General features: G+C 43.0%; 1 pseudogene; it reads right to left on the bottom strand.

Moving 5' to 3' along the window:
* Positions 1 to 16,432: 16,432 nt before the first annotated feature.
* Positions 16,433 to 17,352, bottom strand: LOC142433155 (heme oxygenase 1 pseudogene; annotated as a pseudogene).
* Positions 17,353 to 23,013: the final 5,661 nt, after the last annotated feature.

Consider the following 23,013-nt stretch of genomic DNA (forward strand, 5'->3'; position numbering starts at 1 on the left):
TCCCCCATAGCACTATGGGTTAGTAGGGGATGTCATGTCTCATGGTGAGGCCAACCCTATGGTCCTCACCATGCATTGGATGCTCTGAGAAGGAATATCGTCCTGGGGGCTTGGTGGGCCAGGATGTGTTCCACTCTCTCTTTCTCTCTTATTCACTCTTAGTTTGCTCCCTTGTGTTCTGTGCAGATGCACCCCTCTCCCTGTGCTGTAGCTTCAGTGATGTCCTCTGTAGTGTATTCTTCTGGGGAAGGGGTCCACATAGCTGAGATTGGGGCCAGTCCCACAGACCTCTCTATTGTTTCGTTACTTCATGCAGGTATGTTGCATTCACATCTTGGTGCACCAGTTGAAATCTGGTCCCTCTTGCCCTCTCCTGTGGAGATATAAAAAATACCCTGGCCTTAGGTGGGTTAGTGTCCTGTTCCACAGCGACCCAGGTCCTTTTTTTTTTTTTTCTTTCCTTTCTTCTCTCCGCCTTTTTAGCTGGCTGCCATATATATTCCTGGGTTGGGTCTGACCCCTGCCATAGTGTCTGGATCTCGCCCCCGGACTGTATGCATATAGTAGCTTCCCCCCTATACCCCTTTTTCTTTTTAAGCTTATCTCAGTAGACTCATGTTGTGCTTATCTTTTTTGTGCTTGGCTTACTTCACTTAGCATAATTTCCTCCAATTCTTCCCATGTGACGATATGCTTCATGTGTTCATCGATGCTTTTTAGGAATGCGTAGTACTCCGGAATGAGGCTTTCTATTCCCATAACGATTTAGTTTCAGAAACTCCCAGGGGTAATTTGGCTCTGTCCTAAAGGATTGCTATGAGTTGGCACCTCAAAATTGAAATATATTTATTTCTTACCACAATCTAGGAAGGTACAGTTCTTACGTTGCATTTGAAAAACAAGGCTTCAGAGAATCTAAGTAACTCCCTTAAGAACACACAGCTAATTCAAAAAGGCTGATGATGAAAATATAAATATCGCCGGTGTTGTCCTTTTTTCCTTCTTTTTTCTGAATTAAAGAACCCATTTACCATATATACTTGAATATAAGCTGACCCGAGTATAAGCCAAGGCACCTAATTTTTACCTGGGAAACCAGACAAACAGTTTGATTTGAGTATAAGCCTACGGTGAAAATGCAGAAGCTATTGGTGAGTTTCAATAATCAAAACAAATGAAAAAAATTACTAAAAATTGAGATATCAGTAGGGTAATATATTTAAATATTTATTTTAAATAAAAACATAAATAAAAGGACAAGTCATTCAACAGTAGTAAACCAGCACAGTAAGTGGAAAATAGGTTAAACAAAAACAATAAGGTATCAGCAATGATACCTTAACAGTACTATTCCCTGAGCTCAATCAGCAACCAAGCTAAAATGTAAAGAGTTAAAATCCTTCAAAACTGGATTCCTCATCATCATCCATATCCCAATGCAGAGCTTCAGCTGGTGTGAGGTCATCATAGAGGCTGTCCTCACTGGGGTACCACTGACCCGTGTATAAGCCGAACCCCAGTTTTTCAGCATCGTTTTTGTGCTGAAAATCTCGGCTTATACACGAGTATGTACAGTATACCATATGAGACCTTTTGCGGGACAGTTGTTAAAGCTTATTTTTTAAAGTAGATGAAAGTTTAAGCAAATGAATACATCTCAAAGCCATAATGTGAATGTATTTTGAATGTTTGCTCTTAGTGGTTTCCTGGAGTCTTACATTTGTATTAATTTGTTGCTACCTCTCTTTTGCGTCACACACTACCAACCCTCCCTCCTCCTCGTTTCTTTCATCTTGTGGTTTTCTTTCCACTTGCAAGGCCTCTTCTCTCTTTTGTAATTGAGATGATTATGTAGGACAGTGTAATGAGTACCCGGCATCCGTGAAGCCAGAAAGCAGGGTGTTGAAAAGAGCAGCTGAGCAGTACTGTGCAACTCTTTGGAAGCTAATTGTCACCTTTCAAGTTGATTCCAAAGCTCTCTTCATATTCATGAAATGCTGTCGTTCCTAAAAACAGGGATACTGACTTTATGGTTCAGTATTTCGGGATACATTTCACAACTCAGAGGAATATTTTTTAGGTTGGAAAACCAATTTCATAGTCACTTCTTAGGACAAAGTTGGACAAAATGTGCATCCAGAATCAGAATACCTGTCCTTTTAGATGATGGCTTAGTTTCTCAGTGCTGCCATAATGAAATACCACAAGGGGCTCAGGAGGCTGTAAGTCTAAGTCAGGGTGTCAGTTGTCCTCATTCCTTGTGGGAGTTCTAAGACAGGAGTTGTTCCATATCTTTGGCCTAGCTTCTGGTGTCTTCCAGTAATTCTTGGTGTTCCTTTGATATTTATAGCTATATCTGCATATGTTTTCTCCCTCACCATCTCTGTTCTCTTCTTTCATATGACACCATTCAGAAAGGATGAGTCCTAGGACCTGCTCTACTTACATCTCACATATTGATAATATACTCAAAGGAAGACCTCATTTCTCCAAATAAGGTCACATTCACAGATACAAGGGGTTAGGACTTCAACATATCTTTTGAGGGGACACAATTCAACCCATAACAGATGGACATCTGACATCTAGTGGGAAAGTTTTCCTTAGATAGTCATACAGCATCTGGGTGTGTTTTCCCATAGGCAATTATCCAGCATCTCCAGTTGTGTTTCTATAATTTTCCATCTAGAATTTGATGTATGCATCCATAGAGCCATCTGGTATCTGAGTGAGTATATCTCTAAATGGTCATCGAGCTCCTGCACATGTGCTTTATGTATGAATAGCTATCGGGGGAGGTATTTCCTTAGATGGCCATCTGGCATCTGGGTTTGACCTCTACAGATGGGGAGCCCCATCCCACCCTCTAACACACCTTCATCATGAAAAGTATTTTCTCCTTGATTGAGCTTCCAGCAAGCTTCCTTCACTTTTCCATTTATTGGTCCTGCTTTTAATCTCGGAAATTCCCTGAAATAAAGTCTAATTCCTCCTCTACGTGGTTGCTCTTAAGGTATCTGATGGGCCTTATATCATCTTCCAAAGATTTTTTCTTCTTCATGATATATGTATAGTTCCTGCTCCTTCAGCGGTTTCTCTTAAGGCAAGATCCTGAGGATGTCTTATGCTGGGAATGCTTCAAATGATCCATTTGAGTATGGGAACGTTTTGCGTTCCCAGGTACAATTTTTCCCCCTGATTTCAAAAAATAATGAATGTTCCTTATAAAAAATGCGGACAGTACACAACAAACTCCTGCCCCTCAAAAGGAGAGAAATGAAGGAAGAGAGGGAAAAATAGTCACACATTGTCCCGTGACCCAGAGAGACACTTTAAAATGTTGAATCTTTTCCCCCCAATCTTTGTATATGTACACAACTAGGAGAGTACACGAAGCTTTTCATCTTGATTTTGTATCCACCCACAGCACACACTTTTGCTCATTGTAAATCATGCTCCCAAATGTACTTCCCAAATAAGTGACTATGCTTCACCCAGTTGTATGCATATGTGAGAATTGGCAGGTGTTCTTAATGTGGGACTGGCAAGGGCCACTGCTTCGTTCACATTTGAATAGAGCACTGTGCAGTCTACCCTGACCTTTCCCAGAGTCTCTATTTCTGTGGTCGCCCATGTAAACAGGAGTCTGGAAATTAGCTTACTTTTTGAAGTCCTTGATTTCAATTTCTATTAATCTGATGGTGCTATTGTTAAATATTGGACTGCTGACTGCGAGGTCAGAGGTTCAAACTCAGCAGCCACTCCTTGGGAGAAAGAGGAAGATATTTGCTCTGCTAATGAATCACAGCCTCGGAAACCCTGCAAAGGGTTGCTGTGCATCAGAAGGCACTCGACGGCAATGGGTTGGGCTGGCTTTTGGAGTGCCTTTAATCTATCAGTTCACAGAGAAGAAGCTCCTTTACAGGTGTGCCAGCTTATGTATGCAGGCTCTGAAATGTACCAGACAGAGAATAAAGTCATTGAAAATGTAAGTGGTTGCATGCTTGATTCAGGTCTTGGGATGTATGTGCCTGTGAGTGTGCACGCGTGTGCTTATAAGTAAGAAGTCAATGAAATTGTTCCTACCACCCATTTTTACCAATTTTATGCTCTTTTAATGCTCATTTTATTGGGGGCTCGTACAACTCTTATCACAATCCAGCTATCCATTGTGTCAAGCTCTTTTGCACATTTGTTTCCCTCATCATTCTCAAAACATTTGCTTTCTACTTGAGCCCTTGGTATCGGCTCCTCATTTCCCCCCTCCCTTCCTGCTCCCCCTCACCCATGCCCCCTTGATAATTTATAAATTATTATTATTTTGTCATGTCTTATATCGTCCAACGTCTCTCTTTACCCACTACTACTGTCCATCCCCCAGGAGGCCACATGTACATCCTTGTAATATGTCCCCCCTTTCTCCTTCACCATCCCTCCACCCTCCCAGTATCGCCACTCTCACCACTGGTCCTGAGGGGTTCATCTGTCCTGGATTCCCTGTGTTTCCAGTTCCTAATGCTCTCAAACTGTTAGGGTCTGGGTGCCTCTGAGTTAATACATGTTTGAGGGAAAGGTGTTCTTTGAACCCCTGGCAACTGAATACCCATTTTTGTGGGAGCAGTTTTCCTCCGGTGAAAATAGAGGCCACAGACACTCAGTAGCTAGGTTCTCTGATGAGTCCTCCTTAGATAAACTTAATAAAATCACCTTGAAAAAAAGCTTCATGCGTTTTCTCAGAGTGATGCCTTTGTCCTGGTGAAACAGTGACTAGTATGAGTTGTCACTTTGATGACTACAGTGCACCTGACCCAAGCCACGGTCTTTTCAACCACCTAGTATTCATGCAATGAGAAAGGAAGACAGAAGGGCTGAGTGCAATCAACCTGCGGTGCTGGCAAAGAACATGGAATGTGCAGTGACTAGCAGAAGAAGGATCCCATCAGTCTTAGGAGAGCTTAACCCAGAATGCTCCTTAGAAGTGAGGCTGGTGAGGCTTCAGCTCGCTTACTTTGGACACATCATCAGGAAAGACCAATTACTAGCTAAGGACATCATGCTTGGTAAAGTGGAGGGTCCGTGAAACAATGGAGATCCTTGACGGGCTGGATTGACTCCCTAGCCACAACCATGAATTCCAAGAGAAAATGGCACAGGACCAGGCAACCTTTATATCTGTTATATCACAGGTCAGCATGAGCCAGAATTGATTCAAAGCTAACCCACAGTGCTAATTAGCTCCCTTCACTTCGGTTTCAGATGGTGGCCATTATTAGTGTAAGGGAAGTTCAAATCCTAACTAGGCATCACCTTCTATCACTTGACACCTGGAGGTGCACTTAAGACCGAGTTCAGCTCTTTGCTCGTGATTCCCTCGATCCCATTTGCCTTTTGAGTTTGCTCCTGAGGAGAGCTGTCTCTCTCTTCTGGGGGATGCTGACTTTTTGTCTCTGCCTTTGTTGATGGACACATCCCAGACCAGCTTTCTTTGGCACTTGCTCCTCAGGTTATGGTATTGGCTCAAACCGCACCTGCAGCATCATGTTACTCTCTTGAGCTAAAAATAACCGCCGTTCTGGGTAAGGCTTCATATATAATTCATGGTTTTGATTTATTAATCTTTCCATTAAGCCGGAGAATGACATTTTTTTCTGGCTACATTCCAATCTGCATTAACTTACACATTTAGCAGTGGCATGAACTTAAATATCCTTCTTGTGTATGTACATGTATATTTATTTGAGATATTTTGAAATATAATAATCATTACTGCTTATGATAACTTTTAAATCTTTCCCCTAGCCCCTAATTTCACATTCATAACACAAAAGAATGTAATATCAAATACCAAATGCATGTAGATGATAATAAAAATGCAGAACCATATTGTAATTGTCCTGTTGACTGCTGAGATGCCAAATTCATTTATTAGTATAGGACAGGTTCAATTTTAAGCATTGGAGCCAAAATGTGGCAGAGGGGTGGGGGAAGGCCAAGGGCATAAATCAAGCAAGGAGTGTACTCAATGTCTGCAGTATTGCTTTCATTTTGTCATAATGATTCAAAATCACATCAATATTCAAGGAAACTACAGCTTCAATTTTTAATTTTTTTGATCAAACATTGAATATGTTACTTTTTTTATCATATTCTGTCCTGTGCCTGCTGGTGGCTCTGCTTCCTGTTTATCTGATATCTTTTCCTATCTCCTCTTTTAGTAACAGCATCCATGTTTCTTGGGAGGACCCTAGGGCATTGCGTTCCCATGGGGTTAGGTCTCCCCCAAGGAGTCCTGAATGTGCACACCAGGGTGGAGTTTTACTCTGTCTAATAGGGTTCCTATAAGTCAGCATCAACTCCAGAGCACGCAACAACTCTCCTCCACTCCACCCCACCGACCAGGATAAGTCCTATTAAGGCCTGGCCACGTAATGTGTGGGACATCCCTACCTAGATGATTGATTCAAACCAATTGGATTCTCCTTACTACTTTTCTGGCATTTGAAAACAACCCTACACCCTCCCCCCACCCTGGGATTGCTAGCTTTCAGTAGGGCCACCACATGGTTTAAGGGGTCCCCATTCATTAATGGCAAAGAAAGCTTAGACCTACCTGGGCCCATTTTCTCTGTGACATGGGAGGGCCCGTGTGAGCATGAGACCAATACAGAAGAAAGTCTTGCTCAGGGATTAATGTAGAAGGACCATGACATCACTTGAACCTTTGGTTTATGCTTGAAGTTCTAGTTTACATGAGTTTATTAGTTTCTGATTGCTACTATAACAAATCATTATGAATTTAATAGCTTGAAACTAGAATTAGTTTTGAAGTTTTAGAGGCCAGTAATCCAAAACAAGTTAGCATGGCTGTTTCTCGACATTCTAGGGAGAATGTGGTTCTTTGCCTTTCCCTGCTACTAGAGGTTGCCAGCATTCCTTGGCTGATGGTCTCACATCCCTCTATTGCCACTTCTCCTATGACCTTTCTCTTTCCTCCTCACAAGAACCCTTGCAATTATATCGAACTCATCCAGGTAATCCAGAAGAATCACTGTATGTGAAATTTCTAAATTTAGTGGTATCAGAAAGTCCCTTTTGCTTGTAAAGTAATGTATTTCCAGATCCTGGGGATTAGGACTTGGATATCTTTGTTGGGGACATTATTCTGCCAACCCAAAGGAACAAATTCATTCCTTTGGTTTAGGCTACGCTGAGTTGAATTTCTGCCATGTGGAAAGTAGTAAGAGTCTTCAGGGGAAAATACTGTATCCAAGACAATGAGATATTAGGGCAATTTGAAAATTATGATGAAAAGATTTTTACATAGATATTTACAGTTACATAGCATATTTCTTTTCTCTTAGAAAGATGAAACAACTGTATAGCAGTATTAGATTATACATATAACTTTAAATGGTCCCCCAATTTTCCTGTCCTTTAATCTTGTATCTTTTTAAAACATATATTTTCACTTTGGCAATGTAATCAGTTGGGAATTTTCTTTCACAGATTCTTGTTGTCATTCAGTTTCATTTAAGTCAGCATGCCTATTGTATACTATGGAGCCTTTCCGCCACATTTTCCCTCTTGGTATCCATTTTTCTTCTCTACCCCCAGCTATCACTCTTCTCCGTATTTAGAATATTTCCCTTTTCTTAAAACTCAAGCACTTTTCCTTATTTACTGATTCTGTGAATGTATTGTTTTCTGTCTGTCTTTGGGGATTGGAAATAGACTCCACCCTTGAAAAATAAAGGAAAAGAATAGAAACCTGGTGCTTCTGTTGTTTTAGAGAATGTTTTGTGATAATTCTTATGACTGGCTTCAAGTAAACATGCATTCCCATACCACAATAAATGAATAAATATCTTCCCAGTTGTTCTCATTCTCAGTTGTTTGTATTCAAATAACAGAGCTCTGTAGTACTTTCCTAAGAAGCTTCTAAGATCATAGTTTTAATTTCTAAGTACCCATCCACATTTCAGGCTTAGGTTTTTAATTTTTTTTTGAACTAGGATTCTAATGGGACATGTTGAGGTTTTGCTCACGAGAAGGCATTGTGGAAGCACCTTGTTTGTAAAGCTATCTATGGCAATTTCATCACACAAGCGAAAGTTATTTTGTTACGAAACAGACATGCCAAAATAGCTGGTTTGCATTTTGTTTTCAGTCACTATTTTGCAGGTTTAAAAATAAACAGATACCCAACTAGGTAACAGCCAACAAAGATATGAAATACTTCTTAGAGTGTAGTGTTAATTATGTATACCATTTTAGGCTCCCATCCAGTTCTCGTTATGATGCCATCAAAGTTTATTGTTTTTGTTTGTTTTTCCTAATTCATGTAAAATATTTGTATGAATTTTGATCTACAACGAGAATATATTGGTGCAGCATAGTACCTATAAATAGTACCTATCACCATATCCCCGCTCAGCTCATTTGTTGGGTGCCGTTCTCTTTTTGTTTTGCTTTGTTTATACTATGAACACTACAGTCAGAATCCATCTTGCATGCATATTTTTTAAAGTAACTCCTTGGGATGGATTTCCAAATGTGGTAATCCAGGCCAAGCAACGTGGTTATAACTCATTATCACAATTATTATTTTATAACTATCAGAATAAATACCCCAGAGAACAAGTAAGGTTTTGATAGAAAGGAGCTACCATAAAGATGCAAGGAGATGAAGTTATTCTGTGTCACATGAACATGAGTAGAAAACACAGCGTCTATTCTGCAGTGATTTAGGATCTGAGACTTGCTTGAGAAAAGAATGAAATGTCTTATCTTCGGGATGGATGTTTCTGGATTTTACAATGGCTTAAAAAAATCCTTAATGACCCTCTTCAAAGTCGTATACCTATGATATGCTCTTCCTGTTGCTCTATTGCCTCTGCTGGCTTTTTCTTGATTCTTCTCCTAACTTCTGTGTATGTGCCAATGATGGCTTCTTATAGCCTATTGCAGGAAGATGAGCCCCTTAGGTTAAAAGATATTTAAAATACACAGTGGACACAACAATGGACTCAGACCGATGAACTGTTGTGAAGATGACATTAGAACAGGCAATCTCTTTGTGTTTTTCCCCCCAAACTTCTGAATTGGCCTCAGTGCTGCACAAATTCAAATCATTCCATAGTTCTGAGGTGATCCCCGCTGCCTCCCTTTAGCCTCATTATAATTCCTGCAATGCCTTCTCCTCGTCCCCACTATTATTGCCACTCCCTTGTTGGAAAACATTGTTAATTTCTCAGCTGGACAAATTAAATTCATTCCTGTTGGTTTCCTTGTTTCCTGTTGGTTTGGCATCGTTTGTGGTTTTAATCTATCCTATTCCCTTGCAAGCTGTGCCTCTCTATGCCAGTCACATAAACATTTTGAGTCTTCGCCGAATAGGATTGTGAATGACTAGCCTATTACCTCTGACACCGATGCTAGAGCTAACTTATCCTTCTAGTCTGTGCTTTTTATACGTCTTCAGCCACCAGCATTCCCATCATAACAAACAATCCTAATTATGTCATCCTCCAACATTAATAACTGCAGAGACTTCCTGGGACCCAGGAGGGAACATCAAAACTCATTTTTAGAACAAAGCAGGCCCTTCATGAGATAGTTTCAGTTCATATTCCCGCCCCCTCTTCTGCAGTCAGCCCCTAGTTGGACTACTACCTGCCGCCATCACCCATTCTCACCATTTTCCTGACAGGCCAAGTTCTTCCTACCTTCTATTGTTGCACATACTGACCTGGTTCTCTTCTGATTTGCAAGCTCTCACTAATTGTTTCAAAAGCCACATTAAAGTGCCTCCATCACATTTTCTCAAATGTTTACTCTCTTACTATGTGCCAGGGACATAGTAAGAATCCTGAGCAAGTGAGGTGATAACACAGAAACAAAGCTGGTGAGTAGTTTGTGGGCTAAACAACCTCTTGGTGTTGCCTTCGGCTTAGCCTCCAGACAGCATCGATCAACCCTGGTTCCTCACTTCAACCTCAGCAGCTGAAGATGATATGAGCGATTATTTTTCCAGGTTTTCCAATGGTGACATGTAACTAGTACTATTTTAGACACATAAGAAAGAAGCTGAGTCACTGTATATCATGCATGTTGTAGGGAAGTAGGGCTTAATTCTTTCATTAACTCATCTCAGAAAGACAACTACAAAGCATCTTTGGATCTGCCAGCTTTCAAAGGCCGATTTCCTCACCCCATGCTCACATTGATGCTTCATGACCTAGTATCTCATATTGTTTGTGTCCCAGGTACCAAGAGTCAGCTTTGGTTGCCTACCTATACGTCTTGTTTTCCCTCCAATATGATAGTATCAAAGAGAATGCATCTGTTGTTATATACATTTATTGAAGGATTAATTGTATTAATAAGAAAGTCTCAAATGTCTCCGTGTTCTTTTTTTTCTCTCCTCCACCAAATCAGTTGCTATACCTCTTCACTCTTATCTACAGTTTCTCTCAGAGCGCATGTAGATGTATGTTTTCATTCCCACTGCCATGATTTTGTTTAGTTTTCCTCATCTTGCCCCCACCCCACTGCACCCATGCACACATTCCTATGGTGGTCTCTTAATGCTGTCAATCCCATCTGTCCCCTCCAGTGATGCTGAACCCAGATCAATTCTTGATCCCCACAAAAGGAGCCATTATTGAGTTCACACTGATGAGCCTGACATTCAAGGCCTCCCAGCATGTTTCCGTAGGTCCATTCCAAAAGCGTTTGTCCATCTCCTGTGTGCACTCTATTGCTTATGCTGCCCATCTACTGCCTCTCTTTCCTTTGATGTCGATTAGAATCCTGGGGACCCCAGGCCGCCTGCTCCTCTGCCATTTTTTCACTTGTTGGGCTGCTTATGTCCATTGTTGTGTCCACTGTGTATTTTTTAGTCTCTTCCAACCTAGCAGACTCAGCATTATATTGGACAACATTCGTTTTTTGAATCACTTTATTTGGTACTCATACAACTCTTATCAAAATCCATACATGCATCCATTGCATGTCAAGCACATTTGTACATTTGTTGCCCTCGTCATTCTCAAAACATTTGCTTTCTACTTAAGCCCTTGGTATCAGCTCCTCATTTTCCCCTCCCCTACCCACTCCCTCCTCCCTCATGAACCCTTGATAATTTACAAAATGTTATTATTTTGTCATGTCTTACACTGTAAGATGTCTCCCTTCACCCATGTAACTGTTGTCCGTCCCCCAGGGAGGAGGTTATATGTAGATCCTTATAATCGGTTCCCCCTTTCTACCCCACCTTCCCTCCACCCACCACTGGTCCTGAAGGCATCATCTGTCCTGGATTCCCTGTGTTTCCGGTTCCTATCTGTACCAGACAATACTCTGTTGTGATCTACATTGGTTTCAATGCCTGTTTTTTGGAAGTAGGTTACCAGACCTTTCTTCCGTATCTATCTTACTCTAGGACTACATCAAAATCTGCCTCCTTTTAAAACCTACTCAACTCTCTTACAATCAAATATTTACACTTTCCTAATTTTAATTTCTATATCTCATTATTGCTTTGTCCATACACTAGGACAATAAGGCTATAGGGTACAATTAATGACTAGAATTCTCTTCATAAAGAACCACTGATTAACCAGTTAGTATGAATTTAAATGGATGGCAAAGAAGACAGGCTTTTTGAAAATTGCTCAAAAGTGTACTTGTTCTGGATGATTTTATTCTTTTTTGTTTTTGTAACATCAAATTGCTAAATGCTTTCTCGGAAAAAGAAAGACAGCCCACAGCAGGTCACTTCTGGCTATTAACCAATCTAGTAATGAGCAGAACCATTTCCAAGTTACCGTGGGGGCATTGGCATTGCCAGTGGAAGCAGAAAGGCCTCCTGTGGGTCTGAGGAACTGATTGAGCACACCTTCTGCCACCGAAGAGTGGGACTCTGGGGGCAAGGCTGTCTTGGATGTCAAGGGCTGTGTCACTGGGAGCATCATGCCACCCACACCCACCCCATTTAGTGGTGAACACCACCTTGACTGGGAAGCATTTGGTTACAAAGATGAGAAATCTGCTCACATTTGCCCATGAAAGATGAGACTTGTCATATATATCTACTGTGTCATATATGACTAGTTACACTCAGACAAAGGAGGCAAAAGGCATCCAAGTTTTATGGGGACACAAGAAGGGAAGGAGACAAAAGACCCAGGACCAAAAGCCCTATAACTACCCCTCTCTGTGTCTCTTAGCAACCACAGTGTGTCTCTCATTTGTGCTTATTTAAATTTCTTCTCTCCAGGAATGTTTTGAATTCACAGGGGTAAAAGTCCACTTCCTCAGCAGGCTACATGACCTCACAGCTCCATCACTCCCCACAGACTCACTGCATTGTCTGGGACTTTGCATTCAAATTCTCAAGTGAGAGGATTTAGTTAACTTTTTGGTTGAGAGTGGTGGCCGATAATTCGTCCTTGGCACACAGAACCGTGTTTGTGATTGGGGCCACTTTTTAGAGCAATATACACTGAGTCATGCCCTCAAAGATATTTTGCATGGATTCACATGTAAGTCCCAAAGTTTCCTTCAGTGTGGTAATATGTATTTGAGATTCCTCATAGAACAATACAAAAGGGATGGATTCAAGTTTAATAACTTAGAGTTGTTTCTTCTAATTTTACTGACTATTTCATTATGAGATAGAAGATGCATTTTTTAGTCTTAAAATTAACATACTACTGATATGTCATCAATATAAAATGAGGGGGACATTATGAGTTCACTTTTGCAATCACATGTCGCACCTGCTATATAACTAAATAATTAACCTTATTAGAGCCTGGTTGCAATTTGGGACAGCAAATCAAAAAGGGAAAGTGAAAGAATTGGAGAAACTCTATGGAAAGCAAGGCAAATGATCAAAGAGAAGGTAAATAAAATGCGAATTTCAATTTAAGCAAGATGATAGGCTTATTTTGCCTGGAGAAGAGAAGCGAGAGTAATGAGGTGAAGGTAAAATGGGGCTATATTGAGCTTATCTTTATTGTCATGGGAAAAAAACACAACAGCATATAGGTTTTAATGATAACATAAACTCAAGACTTACAACTGCAATGCTACGGGTGGAGACATTCATGAGCTGTTTACAACTAGATATGGGAATGTGTCTGTGGAGGCATAATGTGGGATCCTAGACAACATGAGAGGCCTTCTGTTCAGGCTGAGGCCAGTCCCCTGTGTCACAGTGGAAGGAGAAGAGGGACTAAAGGGCTACTACATTGTTGTTCATGCATTTTCCCACGTGCGAGCAAATGAAGGGAGCTCTCCAAGGGGCAGCGGCCTGAACAGCAAGTCAGGCTTTTGTGCAAACAAAGGATGGAATTGCCTTCCACGATATGGGGGGATACTGAGCGACCATTAGCAGAGATAAGGGAAAGATGGGGTGGCCAGAAATAGGGAACGGAGGGTGGACAGGTCTGTTAGGGAAACTGACAGACGTTCTTTTAAGCTTCTCCATCAGATTGTCACCAAAGAGCTGTCTCTGGTTATTAAGCCATGGGGTTGGATCTGTTATGGTTCAGTGCCTTCATGTTGGCACCTGACTCATGACAACCATGTGCCAACTGAGTGAATGATTGCCCTGTGCCATCCTCACGATCCATTGAAGACCAGTCCACGGTGAGTCACGGGATTGTAATGGATTCATTTTCAAAAGTAGATGGTCAGGCCTTTCTTCCTGGTCCATTTTTGTCAGAAAGCTCTACAGAAACCTGTTCAGCATGTTAAGTTCCCACTGAAAGGAAAGGATGAGAGGAGGGTGAACTAGGGTCACGTGGCATGCATTACCTAAGCCCGACCCACGCTGTGGAATTGATTCCAGCTCACAGTGACCCTGCAATGCGATGGGCAATTACCCCCAAGCGTCTCCAAACTGCCATCTTTACAGACATAGTCAGACACATCTTCTTCCTGTGGAGTGGCTGGTGGGTTCGAACCGCCGACATTTGAGTCAGCCGAGCTCTTAAGCACTGTGCCACCAGGACTCCTTATGACCTGCATGGAAGTTACCTATCCAAAAACTTTAATATGATGCTTAACCTTAAGCAACAAGTAAACCTTAGTGCCAGCCAGAAACAGGTCTTTTGTCCCAAAGGTCATGTTTCAGGAATGTTCTGAGCAAGTATACAAACCCAGGATTATTACTGTGTGAATGATGTCCTCTAGTATTATGCAGTGTACACCTTCCACAACCATGACAGGCCCGCGTTTTATTTCCTGAGGCATCCACCCCTTCCTAGAATGTTATCCCATGAACTGTATGTAGCTTCTCTCAGGCCAGGAACGAAGTTTCCTTCTCATTGCTGGGCCTTCGTCATCATGAAATATGAAGGGATTTTCCCCCTGGTGTGAGGGACACCTAGCCCTGGTACCCCAGCTTCTAGTTCTGACAAGGTTTCTCAATGTTGCACCCCTGCTGCTAGGGAACTGGATGGATCTTTGGGCTGGGAAGTTGTCTCCTATTACAAATGTGCAGCAGCATTCTGGGCCTCTGCCAGCTCAATGCCAGTAACGCATGTCTACCCCCCTCCCTGAATTATGGCAACTAAACCTCTCTGCAGACATTGTCAGGGGTTCCCCGGGGGTCTGGGTCAAGGCGCCTGCAGCTGAGAGCACGTTTTGTCAGGTAATGGACTGGAGGGCAGTTATCATGTTCTAAACTCGCTCGGCTAAGTCTCTCCTCCGTGTGACTTGGGTCAGAGCAGTGTGGTTCATTCTCTACTCTATGCCCCTGGCAAGATCAGGACTAGGTATGTTACTAGTCTGAAAACATGTTCCAAAGTGCTTTTCATAGCTCGTAGGACAGAGGCTGATATCTTGCCAGTAACATGCAGAGTCTCCACTGCTGCCCTTATGACCCTGACCCTTTGTAATCCAGACCCTGGTACATTCCCAGCTTTATCCCTCCCTCCTTCAGACGTTTTACATGCTGATCCTCATTTCTGGAATCTTTTTCCTAATTCAATTTCTCTTCCCCTACTTGGCATCTACTATCGTTCAATGCTTAGAACTCATCGCTTGCTTGAGGAAAAATTCCCCTAACGTCACTTCAATCTTTGCTATCGCCGAGACAAGGTCAGGTACTGGGTTCAATGCTGGCAGAACCGTCTGTACCTTTTCTTCCTAGGTTTTCATGTAATTGAAAATATGGATATTATTGACTAGTAGGGAAATTATGTTTTATTCCATACTAGGAGGTAAGTTTCACAAGGGCAACCACAAGGAGCTATTGGATACCCTATACACGACAGACCAAATACCAAGGACATTTGACATTGCTTAAGGGTCTATTTCCTATCTGAAGTGACCAGTCCTTGGAAAAAGACATCATGCTTGGTAAAGGGGAAAAGAAGATGCTCAATGAGATTGAATGACACGTGGCTGCAACGATGGGCTCGCACATAGCAAGGATAGTGAGGATCGTGCCAGACAAAGAGGTTGCTATGAGTCGGAACCAACTCAGTGACACCTAGCAACAACGATACTTTCTAATTTAAGAGTGGGGGTAAAGATATTGGGCCCCAAAGACGAAATAAATTGTAAAATTAAAAGTAATAAAAGGATAATGAAAAATTTGCAAAGCATGAAGCGAGGGCAATCAGTGGAACGCATCGATCTTAGACCAGTTTCCCTGGACTCTCCTCGAACCCAGGATGACCCATGGTTGTCCAAGTTGACCCATACTCCAGAGTTTTCAATGGTTGATGCTCCAAAAGGAGCTCCTCAGCCCTTTCTTCTCAGGTACCTTTGGGTGAGCTCAAACCTGTGTCCGTTTAATTAGCAGCCATGCCTATTAACCATTGGCACCACCCAGGGAATTCCAGGTCGTATGTAGTTATACATAAATCGAATCTCAAGGATAAGAACATTATCTTTTTTTTTTGAGTCAATGTCCTTTATTGTCACACGTACAAGTTACACACCAATGCTGGTGATGCCTTCCCGTCTGACCACCCGCCTGCCAGACCCTGGCTCCCGGGATGTAAAACAACACAACACAGCATAATACTGGAGTGGGGGTGGAGCCAGATACAGTGGTCCAACACAAACAAGACAGAGAAACAAACACAAGACACAACATCTCTTGGCAAGTTGATGTAAAAAAATCACCATGGCACACAGGGCAGTGGTCATGGCCTTGCCAGCAGGCCCTGTGCTCTGGGCTGCTCCATAGGCTCAGCTGCAGGAACAGGAGTGGAAGGGCTCCCCGCCCACTCAAGAGGCCGCTGTCCCCGGGCTGGAGGTGCTTTGCAATGAGACAAATGCCCAGGTGCCTTCCTCTTTCCCAGGGAAGGGGGCCACAGGGGAGGGCAGGGACTTGTCCACGGTAGAGAAGCCAGCCGGGTTTCCCCTTGGCTAGACAGAGTTCATGGCCCGGGAGTCAGCGTGCCTGCCTTCAGATGGCGTACAGCCCCACGGCCACCTTTGCCACCAGGAAGCTGAGCGTCAGGACCCAGCAGAAGACTGGAGACTGGGGGAGGAGGCTCAGCGCAGCCTTGCCTCTGGGAACCTCGGTGAGGGTGGTCTCTGGCACCGTGGGGCCTGCCCGCCTCTGAAAGCCTGGTGGGTTGGAGGGGCGCTGGTCTGCAGTGTCCGGGGTCAGCAGCTGCTACAGCTCCTTAAACAGCTGAATGTTGAGCAGGAGGGAGGTCTTGGCCTCCTCCACGACCCTGTGTTTGACCTCGGGGGGTCATGTCCAGTGAGTTTATGTGGGCGGGCGCAGTAGAGCTGCTTGAACTTGGTGGCATTGGCGATGTTGGGGAAGGTGAAGAAGGCCAGGCCCTCGCCGGAGCTGGGCAGGTCCAGGGCTTTCTGGGCGATCTTCTTGAGGACCTGGCCCCCGGACAGGTCGCCGAGGCAGCGGGTGTAGGCATGGGCCACCAGCAGCTCGGGCTCCGTGCTCCACACCACGTGCAGCCGCCGCACGTACCGCCGCGTGGCTGCCATGTCGGGGATGACCTGCTGCCAGTCAGGCCGGTACCAGAAGGCCATGTCCTGCTCCAGGGCGGCTCTGCAGTGCAGCTCCTCTGGGAAGTAGAGGGGCGAGTAGACGGGGTTCTTCTCCCTGTTGCACTCGATTTCCTCCTCCAGGGCCACGTAGATGTGGTACAGGGAGGCCATCATCAGCTTAAAGCTTTCTTGGGTTACCTGGCCCTTCTGAAAGTTCTTCATGAACTCGACATTCTCGGCCTGGGGGTGCACCTCCTTGGTGGCCTCTTTAAGAGCCTCTGGCAAATCCTGGGACATGCTGTCCGGCGGCGTGCGATCCTTTGGGCTGCGCTTCATCAGGCCGGTGGTGTGCTGGCTTGCTTGCATGGCTGCCGGGTGGCTGCGGGGTGGCCGGGCGGTAGTGAGCGCTGACTGTGGATAAGAACATTATCAATACTTCACTCTAAACAATATTCAAAATTTAAATATTGTTATAATCCTCTAAGATTTTTACAGCAACAAAATCTATTGAATGCAAGACCAGTGTGTATTTGAATACGCTTGATATGCTATAGGCTGAGAGTGGGGATTTGCCATAGAGCCCCCCCTAGAGTACAAAGATGCTAGGCGCTGCAGCTATGTGGCTTACCGTGATAGCCACAACATCTGGTGCAATGGCTTCCAGATAGTATATATTCAATAATTACTTATTGGTTGGAAAAAAGAAATAATCAATCAATCAATCAATGTGTCCCACTTCCAAAGCCCACTGCTCAATTAATTGATCCTCTGTGTCACATCTTTTCTGGCCTGCAAACTGCTGAAGACCATGTTCATCCTCATTTCCACTGAGGCACAGTGACCTGCAGAGTCAGTCCTGCAGCCTGGGGCGAGTTCCTAAACCACTGTGCAAATGATGTGGATGCAATCATGAGGGCATGATTGGAGCCCCAGACACTTGCTGAAAGATACTTAACTGCCTCTTTCTCTAGCATGTGCAGCTTTTCCAATCATTCGATGGTGAAGATGCAAAGCTCCCTTACACCATGTCAACATGCACCTGTACAACCATGATTTTCCTAACCCGCTATGTCACCAAGGCTCCTTGAGCCCACAAAGGCTGTGCTAATTTTTCAGAAGATTCTCCCAGAACCTAAGATATGAGGCACCTGGAGCTACAACAGTGGTTCTCAACCTTCCTAATGCCATGACCCTTTCATACAGTTCCTCATGTTGTGGTGACCCCCACCCCAACCATAAAATAATTTTTGTTGCTCCTTTATAATTGTAATTTTATTTCTGTTATGAATCTGGTCACCCCGTGAAAGGGTTTTTCGACCCCCAAAGTAGTTGTGACCCACAGGTTGAGAACCTCAGAGTTAGAAGGCTAGCCCTTAGGTCTCACAACTCTGGAAGGAAGCCCTAGCTGGGAAGGCTTTTTGAGAATAGTGTTAATAGCGTGAACTCTGTAGCTGATTCTGAAAACACAGGAGCCCAGAATGACTTGTCTCACAGAATAATCTGTCTGTCTAGATAGTCATCCCTTGGTGGACAATTGGGGGTCCACCATTTTCTGGCTTCCTTCCTCTTAAATTCTGAAGCTTCCTCGGCAAGCCCACTGGGGTCAAGTGCATGAAGGCCATCTTTCCCAGCTTCGTCCTAGGAGGAAGCCTTGGAATCCTCTAGACAGGAAAGGACTACGGCAGAAAAATAGACTCAGGGCCTTCGATTTCTTTACAGTGAAACAGTTGTTAAGATACACTTGCCACTTACTAGCATTGATAGTTCTCAGTAAGCCAATGCTTTTAAGCTTTCATAACTCCAAACTCAATGCCATGAAGTCAATTCTGACTCATGGGAACCCTACAGGACTGGGTAAAACTGCCCCCTGTGGATTCCCAAGGCTCTAACTCTTTCTAGGCGTAGAAGCCTCATCTTTCTCCCGGATTTATAAACGTAAGCAAGCAAGAACAAATGTCCCCTTTTCTCAAGGTGCAGCCAGGAAAGATTGAAAGGAGTGAGAGGAAAGAAGCTTCTGCCCTGAACTAATGAAGGCTCTGAAGAATCTGCGAAGCAGCTGTTAACAGTTGAAGCATCCTCTCTGCCCGCCTCCCTGCCACTATCATGATCCCCATGCTACCTTACAAAACTGGCTAGACCAGAGCATGTACACTGGTACAGATAGCAACTGGAAGCACAGAGAATCCAGGACAGATGATCCCTTCAGGACCAGTGGTGAGAGTGGCGATATGGAGAGGGTGGAGGGAAGGTGGGGTAGAAAGAGGGAACCGATTACAAGGACCTACATATAACCTCCTCTCTGGGGGACACACACAGAAAAGTGGGTAAAGGGAGACAGCGGACAGTGTAAGATATGATGAAATAATAATAATTTATAAATTATCAAGGGTTCATGAGAGAGGGGGAATGGGAAGGGAGGGTAAAAAATGAGGAACTGATACCAAGTGCTCAAGTAGAAAGCAAATGTTTTGAGAATGATGAGGGCAACAAATGTAAATTGTGCTTGACACAATGGATGTATATATGGATTGTGATAAGAGTTGTACAAGCCCCCAATAAAATTATTTAAAAAAGGAAAAAATAGTTGAAGCATGTCCCCCAAAGAGGAACATTTAAGGATTAAGCCGTGGTACCTGTGACTATGACCATATTTGGAAATAGGGTCTTTGCAGATATAATCACGTTATGCTGAGTTCATTAGGGTGGACTGTAATGGAACTGTGTCCTTATAGGAAGAGAAGTGACACAGACAGAGAAACACAGGAAAAATGCCATGTGACAGTAGACACAGGCGTTAGAGGGATTCAGATGAGTCAGAAGCCAAAGGACACTAAAGGTGATCAGGTGTCCCAGACACTAAGAGAAAGGCAGAGAACAGATTCTTCCCTAGAGCCTACAGAGAGACCATGACCCTGCCAACACCTTGAATTTGGATTTCCATGCTCTAGATCTGTGAGAGAATAAATTTCCATTTTTTTAATTCTACCCAGATTATGGTAATTGGTTATGTCTTGTCTAGAAAACTAATACAGCGGCCCTCTCTACTCCCAATGGTCCTCTAGACAGACCCTTTCCCAGAGCCCAAAGGCATCCCCAAGATCAAGGATGCAGATGAGAATTTAAATCATTCTATATACCAATCTCCTAACAAATTGAGATAACATTTTGCTAGATGATTTCTGGGTGATGGCAGACAGGCCCTCAGTAATAATATCTTACAAGTGTAACATGTCTGTAATTAGACTGTCCTGTAATTAGGGAGCTGACTACTTAGCTGCAGCTTGTCACTAGCCAGGGGCACAGCAGGCCACAGGAAGAACCATAGAGAAGGACATCTGTCCACCGGTTGATGGTGAGGATCCCAAGAGAAGTCAGGATGAATAGCATAGTAAGAATAACAACAAAAACAACAACCCAGAGAGATCACAGTTCTTAAACAGGATTAATGGATCTCCCTCTCTCCTCTTGCTCTGAGGGGTCACGTGTGAGCGGTGGACTTGAGGCTCATGCACAAAGTCAGACGCACAGGAAAGGGTGGTTCCAAAATTCGTTGGGGACTAGAGGAAGGGTGAGCGAGGTCCCACATCCCGTGAAAAGGATCTCTCAACCTACTAAGTTGCTAGACTGGGCGAGTTTGATTTGATCAAAATGTTCTTCCTTAGAGAGCAAGTGGATGACATCCTCTGCCATCCCCCTCAGTGTGCTTGTAACTATAAAGTGTTATGCATCTGTAACATAATTATATTTCACATGCTGGAGTTATTTAGATAGGTGCCTTATGATATAGATTCCACTTTGCTCAGGGATTGAATCTGCTGCACAAGATCTCTTTAGACTAGTGTTGCAAAGCAACGACGTGACATTGAGGACTAAGATTTGCCTGACCTTAGCCATGGCATTTTCTTTTTTGTTTGAATGGTTTTATTGACATATCCTTCACATATCATACAATTTAAAGATTCAGTCACACTAAACAAACTTGTGCAATCATCACCATAATCAAGTTTAGAACATTATCTTCTCATACTCATGTTCGTTAGGTCCTTATTTCTCCCATCCTCCCCTGCCTTGCCCCTATGCAACTAATGCCACTATATATCTACCAATCTTGGATTTCACATGCAGAACATCGTACAACAGAAAAACAGGAAGCAAACAAACTATCAAAAAGCTAACAACAATAACTAGAGAAAACATGGAAGACCCTAAAGAAAATGTCTAGAAAAGAATGATGGCAACATATGTACAAATATGTCTGATACAATGGATGCATGGATTATAATAAGAGTTGTAAGAGTCCCCAATAAAATAATCTTTTGATTAAAAGAAGCAGAAAAGATTACAAATGGAAACAACTTTAAAATGGGTCAAAGGGAGAGCAAATGATGAGGCATTACATTTTACCCTAATGACATCTGCCATAATCTAACTTGCAATCATCTCTTCTGATAATAAGGCTATTTACATCCTTCAACTATGGTCAGAAAAGATGTGCCAGAGGCTTAATCCATATGTGAACCCTGTAAATGGATTTGGGGCCTCCACTGTATTCTATAGCCTTCTGCACACCAGGTGTTCACAAGTTAAGTTCTGATACCATTCCCTCTTTCAGATTTGGATTTTATTATTTACAATCCCTGTTTCACACAAGCTAGTATATATCTCTCATGTGGACTTAGTTGCAGCCTCACTTAGATGACGGCTTGTTTGAAGACATGCCTTTAAGACTACAGACACAATTCCTTCTGATAGCCAGGAAACATTTAGTTCCTTCACCACACTTTCCTATAGCACCCATAACTTCACTGAATATCTTCATCAAGCAGTTCCACGTCACACAAACTGATTGCTCTTAAATTGGGACTAGAAGGAAGTGTGAGTCCAAAATCCATTCATTTATCTCTGGTTTACATATGTCTCTGGATCACCTTAGAGATATCATTGTTATTTTATGTTAGAGAACAGTATCAATCATCCTCCTGGGCCAGAAAGTAATTGTCTTGATAGCATCATTAATTTAGCCAATGATAAAGAATTTAAAACACTGTTGAGAAAAGGAAATTATATGAGTATAGGTCAACTATGAGCCACGATATATGAATTGTTGACTTGTATAGATTAAACCCTTAAACGATTGGACCTTGTTTACACAAAAATGGGGGTTGGTGATTGGGGAAAACTTTCATTAATATTCATCCACAATGGCAGGACCATGCCTATGAGAACCATGCCATTCCTATAAATAGTTACAGTCTCATAAACTCACCAAGGCAGTTCTACCCTGTGATGTGATGGCAGTGAGGGAGTGAAAGTATTTAAAACATTGTTGAGAAAGGAAAATTATACAAGCATAGGCCAAGCCATGGTAATTTCAATTGCTCCCTGTGCAGATGAGAGCTGAATAAAGAAAACTGAAGAAGAATCAATGCATTTGAATTATGGTGTGGAAGAAGGTTGAAAGTCCCATGGATTACTAAAAGGACAAACTGATCTGTCTTGGGAGAAGTAAGGCCAGAGTGCTCCCTAGAGGCAAGGATAGCGAAACTTTGTCTTGTGCACTTTAGACGTGGTTTCAGGAGAGACCAATCCTTGGAGAAGGGCATCATCTTTGGTAAAGTGGAGGGGCAGCCAAAAAGAGGAAGGCCCCCCATGAGATGGATTGACACAGTAACTGCAACAATGGGTTCAAACATAAGAACAATTGTCAGATGGCATAAATCTGGGAAGTGTTTTGGTCTGTTGTACATAGGGTTGCTATGGGTGGAACCAACTTGATGGTGCCTAATAGCAACAACACGATTGCTGCGTCCCTGATGGCACAATTAGCCACTTGACTACTCGCTGAAAGATTTGACCCCAGTCAGAGGTACCTTGGAAGTCAGTCCTAGTGATCACAACCTGGAAAATCCAATGGAGTTATTCTATGCCTTTAGAGATAGGAAGTGATATGGGTAGCCCTGGCTTAGAAGTGAACTTGAAGGTGACCATGAGAAAGGACTTCATTTCCATAGGGAAGGAGAGAGGAGA

This window comes from Tenrec ecaudatus, chromosome X (genome assembly GCF_050624435.1).
Source record: "Tenrec ecaudatus isolate mTenEca1 chromosome X, mTenEca1.hap1, whole genome shotgun sequence".
Classification (NCBI taxonomy): Eukaryota; Metazoa; Chordata; class Mammalia; order Afrosoricida; family Tenrecidae; genus Tenrec; species Tenrec ecaudatus.